Source organism: Coregonus lavaretus (assembly GCF_964263955.1).
Source record: "Coregonus lavaretus genome assembly, chromosome: 12".
NCBI lineage: Eukaryota > Metazoa > Chordata > Actinopteri > Salmoniformes > Salmonidae > Coregonus > Coregonus lavaretus.
The window spans coordinates 3,020,747-3,033,644 of NC_139999.1; positions in this window are offsets into that span (position 1 = coordinate 3,020,747).

A 12,898-nucleotide genomic window follows, 5' to 3' on the forward strand; every position below is an offset into this window, starting at 1 on the left:
AATCCTCTATAACGGACGTCACTACTAATCAGGGCCTGTATTCATAAAGTGTTTCCTGAGAAGAAGTCCTGATCTAGAATCAGGTCCCCCTCTCTCTTATTCATAGTAATTTAAAGGTCAGACTGATCCTACAGGGGGGGGGAACCTGATCCTAGATCAGCACTGCTACTCTGAGACACTTTGTGGAGAAGGGCCCTGATCCCAACCCAGTCCCAACCAGACAACAAGGGCCCATATTCACAACGCGTCTCAGAGTAGCAGTTCTGATCCAGGATCAGTTTCGACCTTTTAGATCATAATGAATGCGATTATATAAGGACATGGGGGAGCCTGATCCTAGATCAGTACTCCTACACTGATATGCTTTGTGAATTTGTGCCCAGATCTCAGTTTTTTACACAGCATCTCCAAGCTGTTGGTCAAATCACACCATGCTTCACAGCATCTCCAAGCTGTTGGTCAAATCACACCATGCTTCACAGCATCTCCAAGCTGTTGGTCATATCACACCATGTTTCACAGCATCTCCAAGCTGTTGGTCAAATCACACCATGCTTCACAGCATCTCCAAGCTGTTGGTCAAATCACACCATGCTTCACAGCATCTCCAAGCTGTTGGTCAAATCACACCATGCTTCACAGCATCTCCAAGCTGTTGGTCAAATCACACCATGCTTCACAGCATCTCCAAGCTGTTGGTCAAATCACACCATGCTTCACAGCATCTCCAAGCTGTTGGTCAAATCACACTGTGCTTCACAGCATCTCCAAGCTGTTGGTCAAATCACACCATGCTTCACAGCATCTCCAAGCTGTTGGTCAAATCACACTGTGCTTCACAGCATCTCCAAGCTGTTGGTCAAATCACACCGTGCTTCACAGCCTCTCCAAGCTGTTGGTCAAATCACACCATGCTTCACAGCATCTCCAAGCTGTTGGTCAAATCACACCATGCTTCACAGCATCTCCAAGCTGTTGGTCAAATCACACCATGCTTCACAGCATCTCCAAGCTGTTGGTCAAATCACACCATGCTTCACTAACCCATCCAACTGTCAACAACAGTATTGAAACTGACTAATATTACTAATAATAATAATGATCCTAATAATGATGATGTTTGTTGCAATTTGTCACCTGCCTCTATGTACTGTACTCAGCAGCATACATTTTGTGGAACAGAGAAGACATTAAAATGGCAACGGTGAAATATGGCATTCTATAAAAAATGGCAACGGTGAAATATGGCATTCTATTAAAAATGCCAACGGTGAAATATGGCATTCTATTAAAAATGCCAACGGTGAAATATGGCATTCTATTAAAAATGCCAACGGGTGAAATATGGCATTTTAGCCCGTTGATGGGTATAAATAGTAATGAAGTATCCTCTATCATCCTACATCTTGTTTTTATCATTTTATTTTTTATCTGTATAATAATTGTAAATAAAGAACTCAATGTCTTTGCTCATTTAATACTATGCAAAAAGTAACTCTGATTGTTGCCTGTGTTTCTGGAATGTTTGTGATCAGTAAAAAATGTGAGTAAATTATTTTCTAGCTTGACGAAAGTTATGAACTGTCACTCTTGTTGCCGCTTGACTGTCCACGACTCCAAGACAGGGGCAAGAGAAAAATAAGTAAATACATATCCAGAGCAGCATGATGGTGTTATGACCCGTGTCATGTGATGTCTGTGCTGTGTGGTGATTGGTTCTCAGAATGGTGTTATGACATGTGTCATGTGACGTCTGTGCTGTGTGGTGATTGGTTCTCAGAATGGTGTTATGACATGTGTCATGTGGCATCTGTGCTGTGATTGGTTCTCAGAATGGTGTTATGACATGTGTCATGTGGCATCTGTGCTGTGATTGGTTCTCAGAATGTTGTTATGACCCATGTCATGTGACGTCTGTGCTGTGATTGGTTGAAGCATGGTGCTGGCAGATTTTCAGCAGCAGGGACTGGGTGACTGGTAAGGACAGAGGGAACAATGAATGGAGCCAAATACAGGTACATTCTTGATGAGAACCTGCTTCAGAGTGCAAACGACCTTAGACTGGGACGAAGATTTACGTTCCAACAGGACAATGACCTCAAGCATACAGCCAAAGCAACGCTGGAATGGCTTCAGAACAAGGATGTGAAAGTCCTTGAGTGGCCCAGCCAAAGCCTTGAAGACTGCTGTTCACCGCCCCTCCTCATCTAACATAAGAGTTTGAGAAAATCAGCAAGGAAGAACGGGAGAAAATCAGCAAGGAAGAACGGGAGAAAATCAGCAAGGAAGAACGGGAGAAAATCAGCAAAGAAGAACAGGAGAAAATCAGCAAGGAAGAACAGGAGAAAATCAGCAAGGAAGAACGGGAGAAAATCAGCAAACCCAAGAGCACCAATAGGTGCTTCTACAAAGTATTGACTAAGGGGCTGTGAATACTGATGTCAATTAGATATTTCTGAATTTTATTTGCAATAAATTTGCTAAAAACATGTTTTCACTTCGTCGTTATGGGCTATTGCTTGTAGATGAGTGAGATGTTTTATTTTTTTTTATCCATGTTGAATCCAGGCTGAACAACAAAATGGGGAATAAGTCAAGCGGTACGAATACTTTCTGAAGGCGCTGTAACTATAATCTCCTCACCATTACCATCATATAACTATAACCTCCTCACCATTACCATCATATAACTATAACCTCCTCCTCACCATTACCATCATATAACTATAACCTCCTCACCATTACCGTCATATAACTATAACGTGTCCTCACCATTACCATCATATAACTATAACGTCCTCACCATTACCATCATATAACTATAACGCCCTCCTCACCATTACCATCATATAACTATAACGTCTCCTCACCATTACCATCATATAACTATAACGTCCTCACCATTACCATCATATAACAATAACGTCCTCACCATTACCATCATATAACTATAACGTCCTCACCATTACCATCATATAACTATAACCTCCTCACCATTACCATCATATAACTATAACGTCCTCCTCACCATTACCATCATATAACTATAACGTCCTCACCATTACCATCATATAACTATGACGCCCTCCTCACCATTACCATCATATAACTATAACGTCCTCCTCACCATTACCATCATATAACTATAACGCCCTCCTTACCATTACCATCATATAACTATAACGCCCTCCTCACCATTACCATCATATAGCTATAACCTCCTCACCATTACCATCACATAACTATAACCTCCTCACCATTACCATCATAAAACTATAACGCCCTCCTTACCATTACCATCATATAACAATAACGCCCTCCTCACCATTACCATCATATAACTATAACATCTCCATCATTACCATCATATAACTATACTGTCTCCACTATTACCATCATATAACTATAACGTCCAGACCATTACATCATATAACTACAACGTCCTCAATATTAACATCATATAACTATAACGTCCTCACCATTACCATCATATAACTATAACGTCTCCTCACCATTACCATCATATAACTATAACGTCCTCTTCACCATTACCATCATATAACTATAACGTCTCCTTACCATTACCATCATATAACTATAACGTCTCCTCACCATTACCATCATATAACTATAACGTCTCCTCACCATTACCATCATATAACTATAACGTCCTCACCATTACCATCATATAAGGATAACGTCCTCACCATTACCATCATATAACTATAACGTCCTCCACACCATTACCATCATATAACTATAACGTCTCCTCACCATTACCATCACATAACTATAAGGTCCTCCTCACCATTACCATCATATAACTATAACGTCTCCTCACCATTACCATCATATAACTATAACGTCCTCCTCACCATTACCATCATATAACTATAACGTCTCCTCACCATTACCATCACATAACTTTAACCTCCTCAACATTACCATCAAATAACTATAATCCCCTCCTCACCAATACATCATATAACTATAACCTCGTCATCACCATTACAATCATATAACACTTCCCCACATATGGGATGGTAATCTGTTAAACTTCAGTTTTTTCAGTTGAAATGGTATCATGATACCGAGAATGATGCTTTCATAACAAAGTCTATTACATTTGATTCCATGGACAGAGCGGATGTTGTCAGAGGATAGTATGACAATAGCTGTCATTAGGCAGTGTTGCCAGATTTGATTCACTTTGATTCACTTTGCTGCATAATCTGAATCAAAATCCCACAAAAATCTATCAAGCGTAGCCCAATTGCTCAATCTGGCAACACTAGACACAGGCCATGTTGTTCCAATGCCTTACTTGCCACCAGAGGGTGGTCTCTGATAAGATATTTGAACCATTTTGGAAATGCTAATGAATATAATATACAATGAGTTATACCAAATATTCCTAATATTGAGTTGCATCCCCACCCCTCCTCCCCTTTTGCCCTCAGAACAGCCTCAGCTCTTCGGGGCATGGACTCTACAAGGTGTCAAGTGTTCCACAGGGATGCTGGCCCAAGTTGACTCCAGTGCTTCCCACAGTTGTGTCAAGTTGGCTGGATGTCCTTTGGGTGGTGGACCAATCTTGATACACATGGGAAACTGTTGAGCGTGAAAAACCCAGCAGCATTGCAGTTCTTGACACACTCAAACCGGTGTTCCTGGTACCTACTACCATACCCCGTTCAAAGACACTTAAATATTTTGTCTTGCCCATTCACCCCCTGAATGGCACATACACAATCCATGTCTCAATTGTCTCAAGGCTTAAAAATCATTCTTTAACCTGTCTCCTCCCCTTCATCTACACTGATTGAGGTGGATTTAACAAGTGACATCAATAAGGGATCATAGCGTTCACCTGGATTCACCTGGGCAGGCTATGTCATGGAAATAGCTGGTGTTCTTAATGTTTTGTATACTCAGTGTATATACCTAATTATAAACTGGGTTGTTCGAGCCCTGAATGCTGATTGGCTGAAAGCCATATACCAAAGTTATGACAAAACATTTATTTTTACTGCTCTAATTATGTTGGTAACCAGTTTATAATAGCAATAAGGCACTTCTGGGGTATGTGGTATATGGCCAATATACCGCGGCTAAGGGCTGTGAACAGGCACTCCACGTTGCGTTATGCATAAGAACAGCCCTTAGCCCTGGTATATTGGCCATATACCACACCCCCTCTGGCCTTATTAATTACTGTAAATATACCTGTATATATATATATGAGAAGAAGATGGACATGACAGAACAATATGCTACTCCTGGTTTAGAATATGATGGACATGACAGAACAATATGCTACTCCTGGTTTAGAATATGATGGACATGACAGAACAATAGGCTCCTCCTGGTTTAGAATATGATGGACATGACAGAATAGGCTACTCCTGGTTTAGAATATGATGGACATGACAGAACAATATGCTACTCCTGGTTTAGAATATGATGGACATGACAGAACAATATGCTACTCCTGGTTTAGAATATGGATACAGTGCGGAGAGCCTCCATGACACAGAGAAGAGCAGTTTCAGTTGAATGACCAGTCTTGAAACCTGACTGGTTTGGATATAGAAGGTCATTCTGAGAGAGATAGCAAGAGAGTTGGCGAATGGAGGGAGAAGGATTGAGCAGAGGGAAGAGATGATAGGATGGAAGAGAAGAGAGTAGCGGGAGAGAGAGAGCGAAGGTTGCGACGGCGCATTACCATCTGTGTAGGGGCAGAGTGAGTAGTGTTGGAGGAGAGCGAGAGAGAAAAGGATACAAAGTAATGGTCGGAGACATGGAGGGGAGTTGCAGTGAGATTAGTAGAAGAACAGCATCTAGTAAAGATGAGGTCAAGCGTATTGCTTGCCTTGTGAGTAGGGGGGGGATGGTGAGAGGGTGAGGTCAAAAGAGGAGAGGAGTGGAAAGAAGGAGGCAGAGAGAAATGAGTCAAAGGTAGACGTAGGGAGGTTAAAGTCACCCAGAACTGTGAGGGGTGAGCCATCCTCAGGAAAGGAACTTATCAAGGCGTCAAGCTCATTGATGAACTCTCCAAGGGAACCTGGAGGGCGATAAATGACAAGGATATTCAGCTTGAATGGGCTAGTGACTGTGACAGCATGGAATTCAAATGAGGAGATAGACAGATGGGTCAGGGGAGGAAGAGAGAATGTCCACATGGGAGAGATGAGGATTCCTGTGCCACCACCCCGCTGACCAGATGCTCTCGGGGTATGCGAGAACACATGGTCAGAAGAGGAGAGAGCAGTAGGAGTAGCAGTGTTTTCTGTGGTAATCCATGTTTCCGTCAGCGCCAAGAAGTCAAGGGACTGGAGGTTAGCATAGGCTGAGATGAACTCTGCCTTGTTGGCCGCAGAACGGCAGTTCCAGAGGCTGCCGGAGACCTGGAACTCCACGTGGGTCGTGCGTGCAGGGACCACCAGGTTAGAGAGGCAGCAGCCACGCGGTGTGAGGCGTTTGTATGCTACTCCTAGTTTAGAATATGATGGACATGACAGAACAATATGCTACTCCTGGTTTAGAATATGACGGACATGACAGAACAATATGCTACTCCTGGTTTAGAATATGATGGACATGACAGAACAATATGCTACTCCTGGTTTAGAATATGACGGACATGACAGAACAATATGCTACTCCTGGTTTAGAATATGATGGACATGACAGAACAATATGCTACTCCTGGTTTAGAATATGACGGACATGACAGAACAATATGCTACTCCTGGTTTAGAATATGATGGACATGACAGAACAATATGCTACTCCTGGTTTAGAATATGACGGACATGACAGAACAATATGCTACTCCTGGTTTAGAATATGATGGACATGACAGAACAATATGCTACTCCTGGTTTAGAATATGACGGACATGACAGAACAATATGCTACTCCTGGTTTAGAATATGATGGACATGACAGAACAATATGCTACTCCTGGTTTAGAATATGACGGACATGACAGAACAATATGCTACTCCTGGTTTAGAATATGATGGACATGACAGAACAATATGCTACTCCTGGTTTAGAATATGACGGACATGACAGAACAATATGCTACTCCTGGTTTAGAATATGATGGACATGACAGAACAATATGCTACTCCTGGTTTAGAATATGATGGACATGACAGAACAATATGTTACTCCTGGTTTAGAATATGTGGAGGGAACTACTGAACTGGAAAAGGTGGGAAATTCATTTTTGACAAGAAATGCTTAACAAATCATTTATAAGCACAAATCATACTCTATAAAACCCTCAAACTCAACTCTGGACCTCTATATGGACCTCTAGTTGAATACCCCTGCTATAGATCAACTCTGGACCTCTAGTTGAATACCCCTGCTATAGATCAACTCTGGACCTCTAGTTGAATACCCCTGCTATAGATCAACTCTGGACCTCTAGTTGAATACCCCTGCTATAGATCAATTCTGGACCTCTAGTTGAATACCCCTGCTATAGATCAACTCTGGACCTCTAGTTGAATACCCCTGCTATAGAGGAAGGCATAAGGATCATGCCATACTTGACACCAAATGTAAGGACCTGTTTTAGTACCCTTAATCTAATATGCCGTTGTCATTTGTGAAGCTTCTACAGTAGCCTATCTAGGTCATATAAAGGGTTTATGAAGGCTTCATTAAGCCTCATAAGATGTCCTTAGTGCTGCGTATCTTGATCTTAGTCTTGGGGACCCCAAGGGGTGCACATTTCTGTTGTTGCCCTAGCACTCCACCAGCTCATCATCAAGCTGTGATTATTTAAATCAGCTGTGTGGTGCTAGGGCAAAACAAAAAGTTAGCCTTGAGCTAGCCTCGAGCCAGGCCCATCTCCCGGCTATCTACCTCTCTGTCAACCGGACGGGACCTCCTAGTGTTGACACGGAGCCCCGCCGATCCAACACGACTAGCTTGCCGCCGAAATCGTCTGATGTGGTTTCAACAGGCTTCCCGTTACGATGGCGACCACGAAGATCAATCTGCTAGCCCCGGCCCGCTAGCATACGCAAGCCGGGCCTCTTGCTCGCCAGTGCTATATAAGCCCCCGAACTACCTCCAAGCTCTCCTATTGCTGTTCACCGGACCTTAAGATAACTTAGCTATACAGCTGATGCCTGCTGGACTGTTCCTTTATACGGTACCGCATACTGTTTATGTTTAGCCTCAGCTCAAACTTTGTCGTCATTAGCAGCTGTTGTCTTAGCTCTCTCGAATAACACCTGTGATTGCTTTATGCCTCTCTCCCATGTCAATATGCCTTGCTTATTGCTGTTTCAGTTATTTCTTATTGTACTATTTCACTGTAGAGCCCCCAGCCCAGCTCAACCTGCCTTGGACAGCTCCTTTGTCCCACCCCCCATACAACGCGGAGACCGACTCAATCGGTGCCTCCAATGATGCTATCTCTTTCATCGTTACCCAACGCTTAGGTTTACCTCCACTGTACTCATATCCTTCCATATCCTTGTCTGTACATAATGCCCTGAATCTATTCTACAACGCCCGGAAATCTGCCCCTTTTATTCTCTGTACCCAACGCACTAGAAGACCAGTTCTTAAAGCCTTTAGCCGTATCCTTATTCTAATCCTCCTCAGTTCCTCTGGTGATGTAGAGGCTAACCCAGGCCCTGTAGCCCCCAGTATCACTCCTACTACCCAGGCATTATCATTTGTTGACTTCTGTAACCGTAAAAGCCTTTGTTTCTTGCACATTAATATCCAAAGCCTCCTCCCTAAGTTTGAGTTATTCATTGCGTTAGCACACTCCGCCAACCCTGATGTTCTAGCAGTGTCTGAATCCTGGCTTAGGAAGGCCACCAAAAATTCGGAAATGTCCATCCCCAACTACAAAATTTTCCGTCTCGATAGAACTGCCAAAGGGGGTGGGATTGCAATATACTGTAGAGCTAGCCTGCAGAGCTCTATCATACTATCCAGGTCTGTGCGCAAACAGTTTGAGCTTCTACTTCAAAAAATCCACCTTTCCAGAAATAAGTCCTTCACTGTTACCGCTTGCTACAGACCCCCCTCAGCCCCGAGCTGTGCCCTGGACACCATATGTGAACTGATTGTCCCAATCTATCCTCAGAGTCCGTACTGCTTGGTGACCTAAACTGGGATATGCTTATTACCCCAGCCAACCTACAATCTAAACTAGATGCCCTCAATCTCACACAAATTATCAACGAACCTACCAGGTACAACTCAAAATCTGTAAATATGGATACCCTTCTATATATCATCCTGAAAGATTTACCCTCTAAATACACCTCCGCTGTCTTCAACTAGGATCTCACCGATCACTGCCTTATTCGATCACTGCCTTATTGCCTGCATCCGTAATGGGTCCGCGGTCAAACGACCCCTCCTCATCACTGTCAAACGCTCCCTAAAACACTTTGCCCATGCCCACCCCCGCTTCTCCTTCACACAAATTCAGACAGCTGATGTTCTGAAAGAGCTGCAAAATTTGGACCCCTACAAATCAGCTGGGCTAGACAATCTGGACCCTTTCTTTCTAAAATTAGCCGCCGAAATTGTCGCAACCCCTATTACTAGCCTGTTCAACCTGTCTTTCGTAACGTCTGAGATCCCCAGAGATTGGAAATCTGCCGCGGTCATCCCACTCTTCAAAGGTGGTGACACTCTAGATCCAAACTGTTACAGACCTATATCCATCCTGCCCTTCCTTTCGAACGTTTTTGAAAGCCAAGTTAACAAACAGATCACCGACCATTTCGAATCCCACCGTACCTTCTCCGCTATGCAATCCGGTTTCCGAGCTGGTCATGGGTGCACCTCAGCCACGCTCAAGGTCCTAAATGAAATTATAACCGTGATCGATAAAAGACAGTACAGCACAGCCGTCTTCATCGACCTGGCCAAGGCTTTCGACTTTGTCAACCACCGCATTCTTATTGGCAGACTAAATAGCCTTGGTTTCTCAAATGACTGCCTCGCCTGGTTCACCAACTACTTCTCAGATAGAGTTAAATGGTTCAAATCAGAGGGCCTGTTGTCTGGACCTCTGGCAGTCTCTATGGGGGTGCCACAGGGTTCAATTCTCGGGCCGACTCTATTCTCTGTGTATATCAATGATGTCGCTCTTGCTGCTGGTGACGCTCGGATCCACCTCTATGCGGACGACACCATTTTGTAGACATCTGGCCCTTCATTGGACACTGTGTTAACAAACCTCCAAACGAGCTTCAACGCCATACAACACTCCTTCCGTAGCCTCCAACTGCTCTTAAAAACACTAGTAAAACTAAATGCATGCTCTTCAACCGAACGCTGCTTGCACCCACCCACCCGACTGGAATCACTACTCTCGGCAGGTCTGACCTAGAGTATGTGGACAACTACAAATACCTAGGTGTCTGGTTAGACTGTAAACTCTCCTTCTAGACTCACATTAAGCATCTCCATTCAAAAGTTAGATCTAGAATCTGCTTCCTGTTTCGCAACAAAGCCTCCTTCACTCATGCTGCCAAACATGCCCTCGTAAAACTGACTATCCTACCGATCCTTGACTTCGGCGATGTCATTTACAAAATAGCCTCCAACACTCTACTCAGCAAATGGGATGTAGTCTATCACAGTGCCATCCGTTTTGTCACCAAAGCCCCATATACTACCCACCATTGTGACCTGTACGCTCTTGTTGGCTGGCCCTCACTACATATTTGTCGCCAAACCCACTGGCTCCAGCTCATCTATAAATCACTGCTAGGAAAAACCCCGTCTTATCTTAGCTCACTGGTCACCATAGCAACACCCACCCGTAGTCTGCGCTCCAGCAGATATATCTCACTGGTCATCCCCAAAGCCAACACCTCCTTTGGCCGCCATTCCTTCCAGTTCTCTGCTGCCAATGCAACAATCTCTGAAGCTGGAGACTCTTATCTCCCTCACTAACTTTAGGCGTCAGTTGTCAGAGCAACTTACCGATCACTGCACCTGTACACAGCCTTTCTGTAATTAGCCCACCCAACTACCTCATCCCCATATTGTTATTTATTTTGCTCATTTGCACCCCAGTATCTCTATTTGCACATCATCTCTTGCACATCTATCATTCCAGTGTTAATACTAAATTGTAATTATTTTGCACTATGGCCTATTTATTGCCTTACCTGCTACATTTGCACACACTGTATATAGATTTTCTGTTGTATTTTTGACTGTATGTTTTGTTTTACCCCATATGTAACTCTGTGTTGTTGTTTTTATCGCACTGCTTTGCTTTATCTTGGCCAGGTCGCAGTTGTAAATGAGAACTTGTTCTCAACTGGCTTACCTGGTTAAACAAAGGTTCAATAAAAATAAATAAATAAATAAATATAGATACTGTATGAACTCTATGTAGAACCTTCTGTTATATAGATACTGTATTTACTGTATATAGTATCTAACATTCTGTTATATAGATTCTGTATTTACTGTATATAGTATCTAACATTCTGTTATATAGATTCTGGATTTACTGTATATAGTATCTAACATTCTGTTATATAGATTCTGTATTTACTGTATATAGTATCTAACATTCTTTTATATAGATTCTGTATTTACTGTATATAGTATCTAACATTCTGTTACATAGATACTGTATTTACTGTATATAGTATCTAACATTCTGTTATATAGATACTGTATTTACTGTATATAGTATCTAACATTCTGTTTTATAGATACTGTATTTACTGTATATAGTATCTAACATTCTGTTATATAGATTCTGTATTTACTGTATATAGTATAGAACATTCTGTTGTATAGATTCTGTATGTGCCGTTACTGGATGTAAAGTGGATGGTGTATGGATGAACTCAATGTGGTGTAGAAATGTAATGCACAGAGCTGGCACACAATTTCCTTTTCTACATATCAGACAATCAGACAGAAAAAGAAACGTCCTCTCTCTGTCAACTGTGTTTATTTTTCAGCAAACTTAACAGATTCAACAACTGAGACATAAACTGAACAAGTTCTACAGACATGTGACTAACAGAAATTGAATAATGTGTCCCTGAACAAAGGGGGGGGGGGGGGTCAAAATCAAAAGTAACAGTCAGTATCTGGTGTGGCCAACAGCTGCATTAAGTACTGCAGTGCATCTCCTCCTCATGGACTGCACCAGATTTGCCAGTTCTTGCTGTGAGATGTTACCCCACTCTTCCATCAAGGCACCTGCAAGTTCCCGGACATTTCTGGGGGGGATGGCCCTAGTCCTCACCCTCCGAACCAACAGGTCCCAGATGTGTTCAATGGGATTGAGATCCGGGCTCTTCGCTGGCCATGGCAGAACACTGACATTCCTGTCTTGCAGGAAATCATGCACAGAACGAGCAGTATGGCTGGTGGCATTGTCATGCTGGAGGGTCATGTCAGGATGAGCCTGCAAGAAGAGTACCACATGAGGGAGGAGGATGTCTTCCCTGTAACGCACAGCATAGAGATTGTCTGCAACGACAACAAGCTCAGTCCGATGATGCTGTGACACACCGCCCCAGACCATGACGGACCCTCCACCTCCAAATTGATCCCGCTCCAGAGTACAGGCCTCGGTGTAACGCTCATTCCTTCGACGATAAACGCGAATCCGACTATCACCCCTGGTGAGACAAAACCGCGACTCGTCAGTGAAGAGCACTTTTTGCCAGTCTTGTCTGGTCCAGCAACGGTGGGTTTGTGCCCATAGGCGAAGTTGTTGCCGGTGATATCTGGTGAGGACCTGCCTTACAACAGGCCTACAAGCCCTCAGTCCAGCCTCTCTCAGCCTATTGCGGACAGTCTGAGCACTGATGGAGGGATTGTGCATTCCTGGTGTAACTCGGGTAGTTGTTGTTGCCATCCT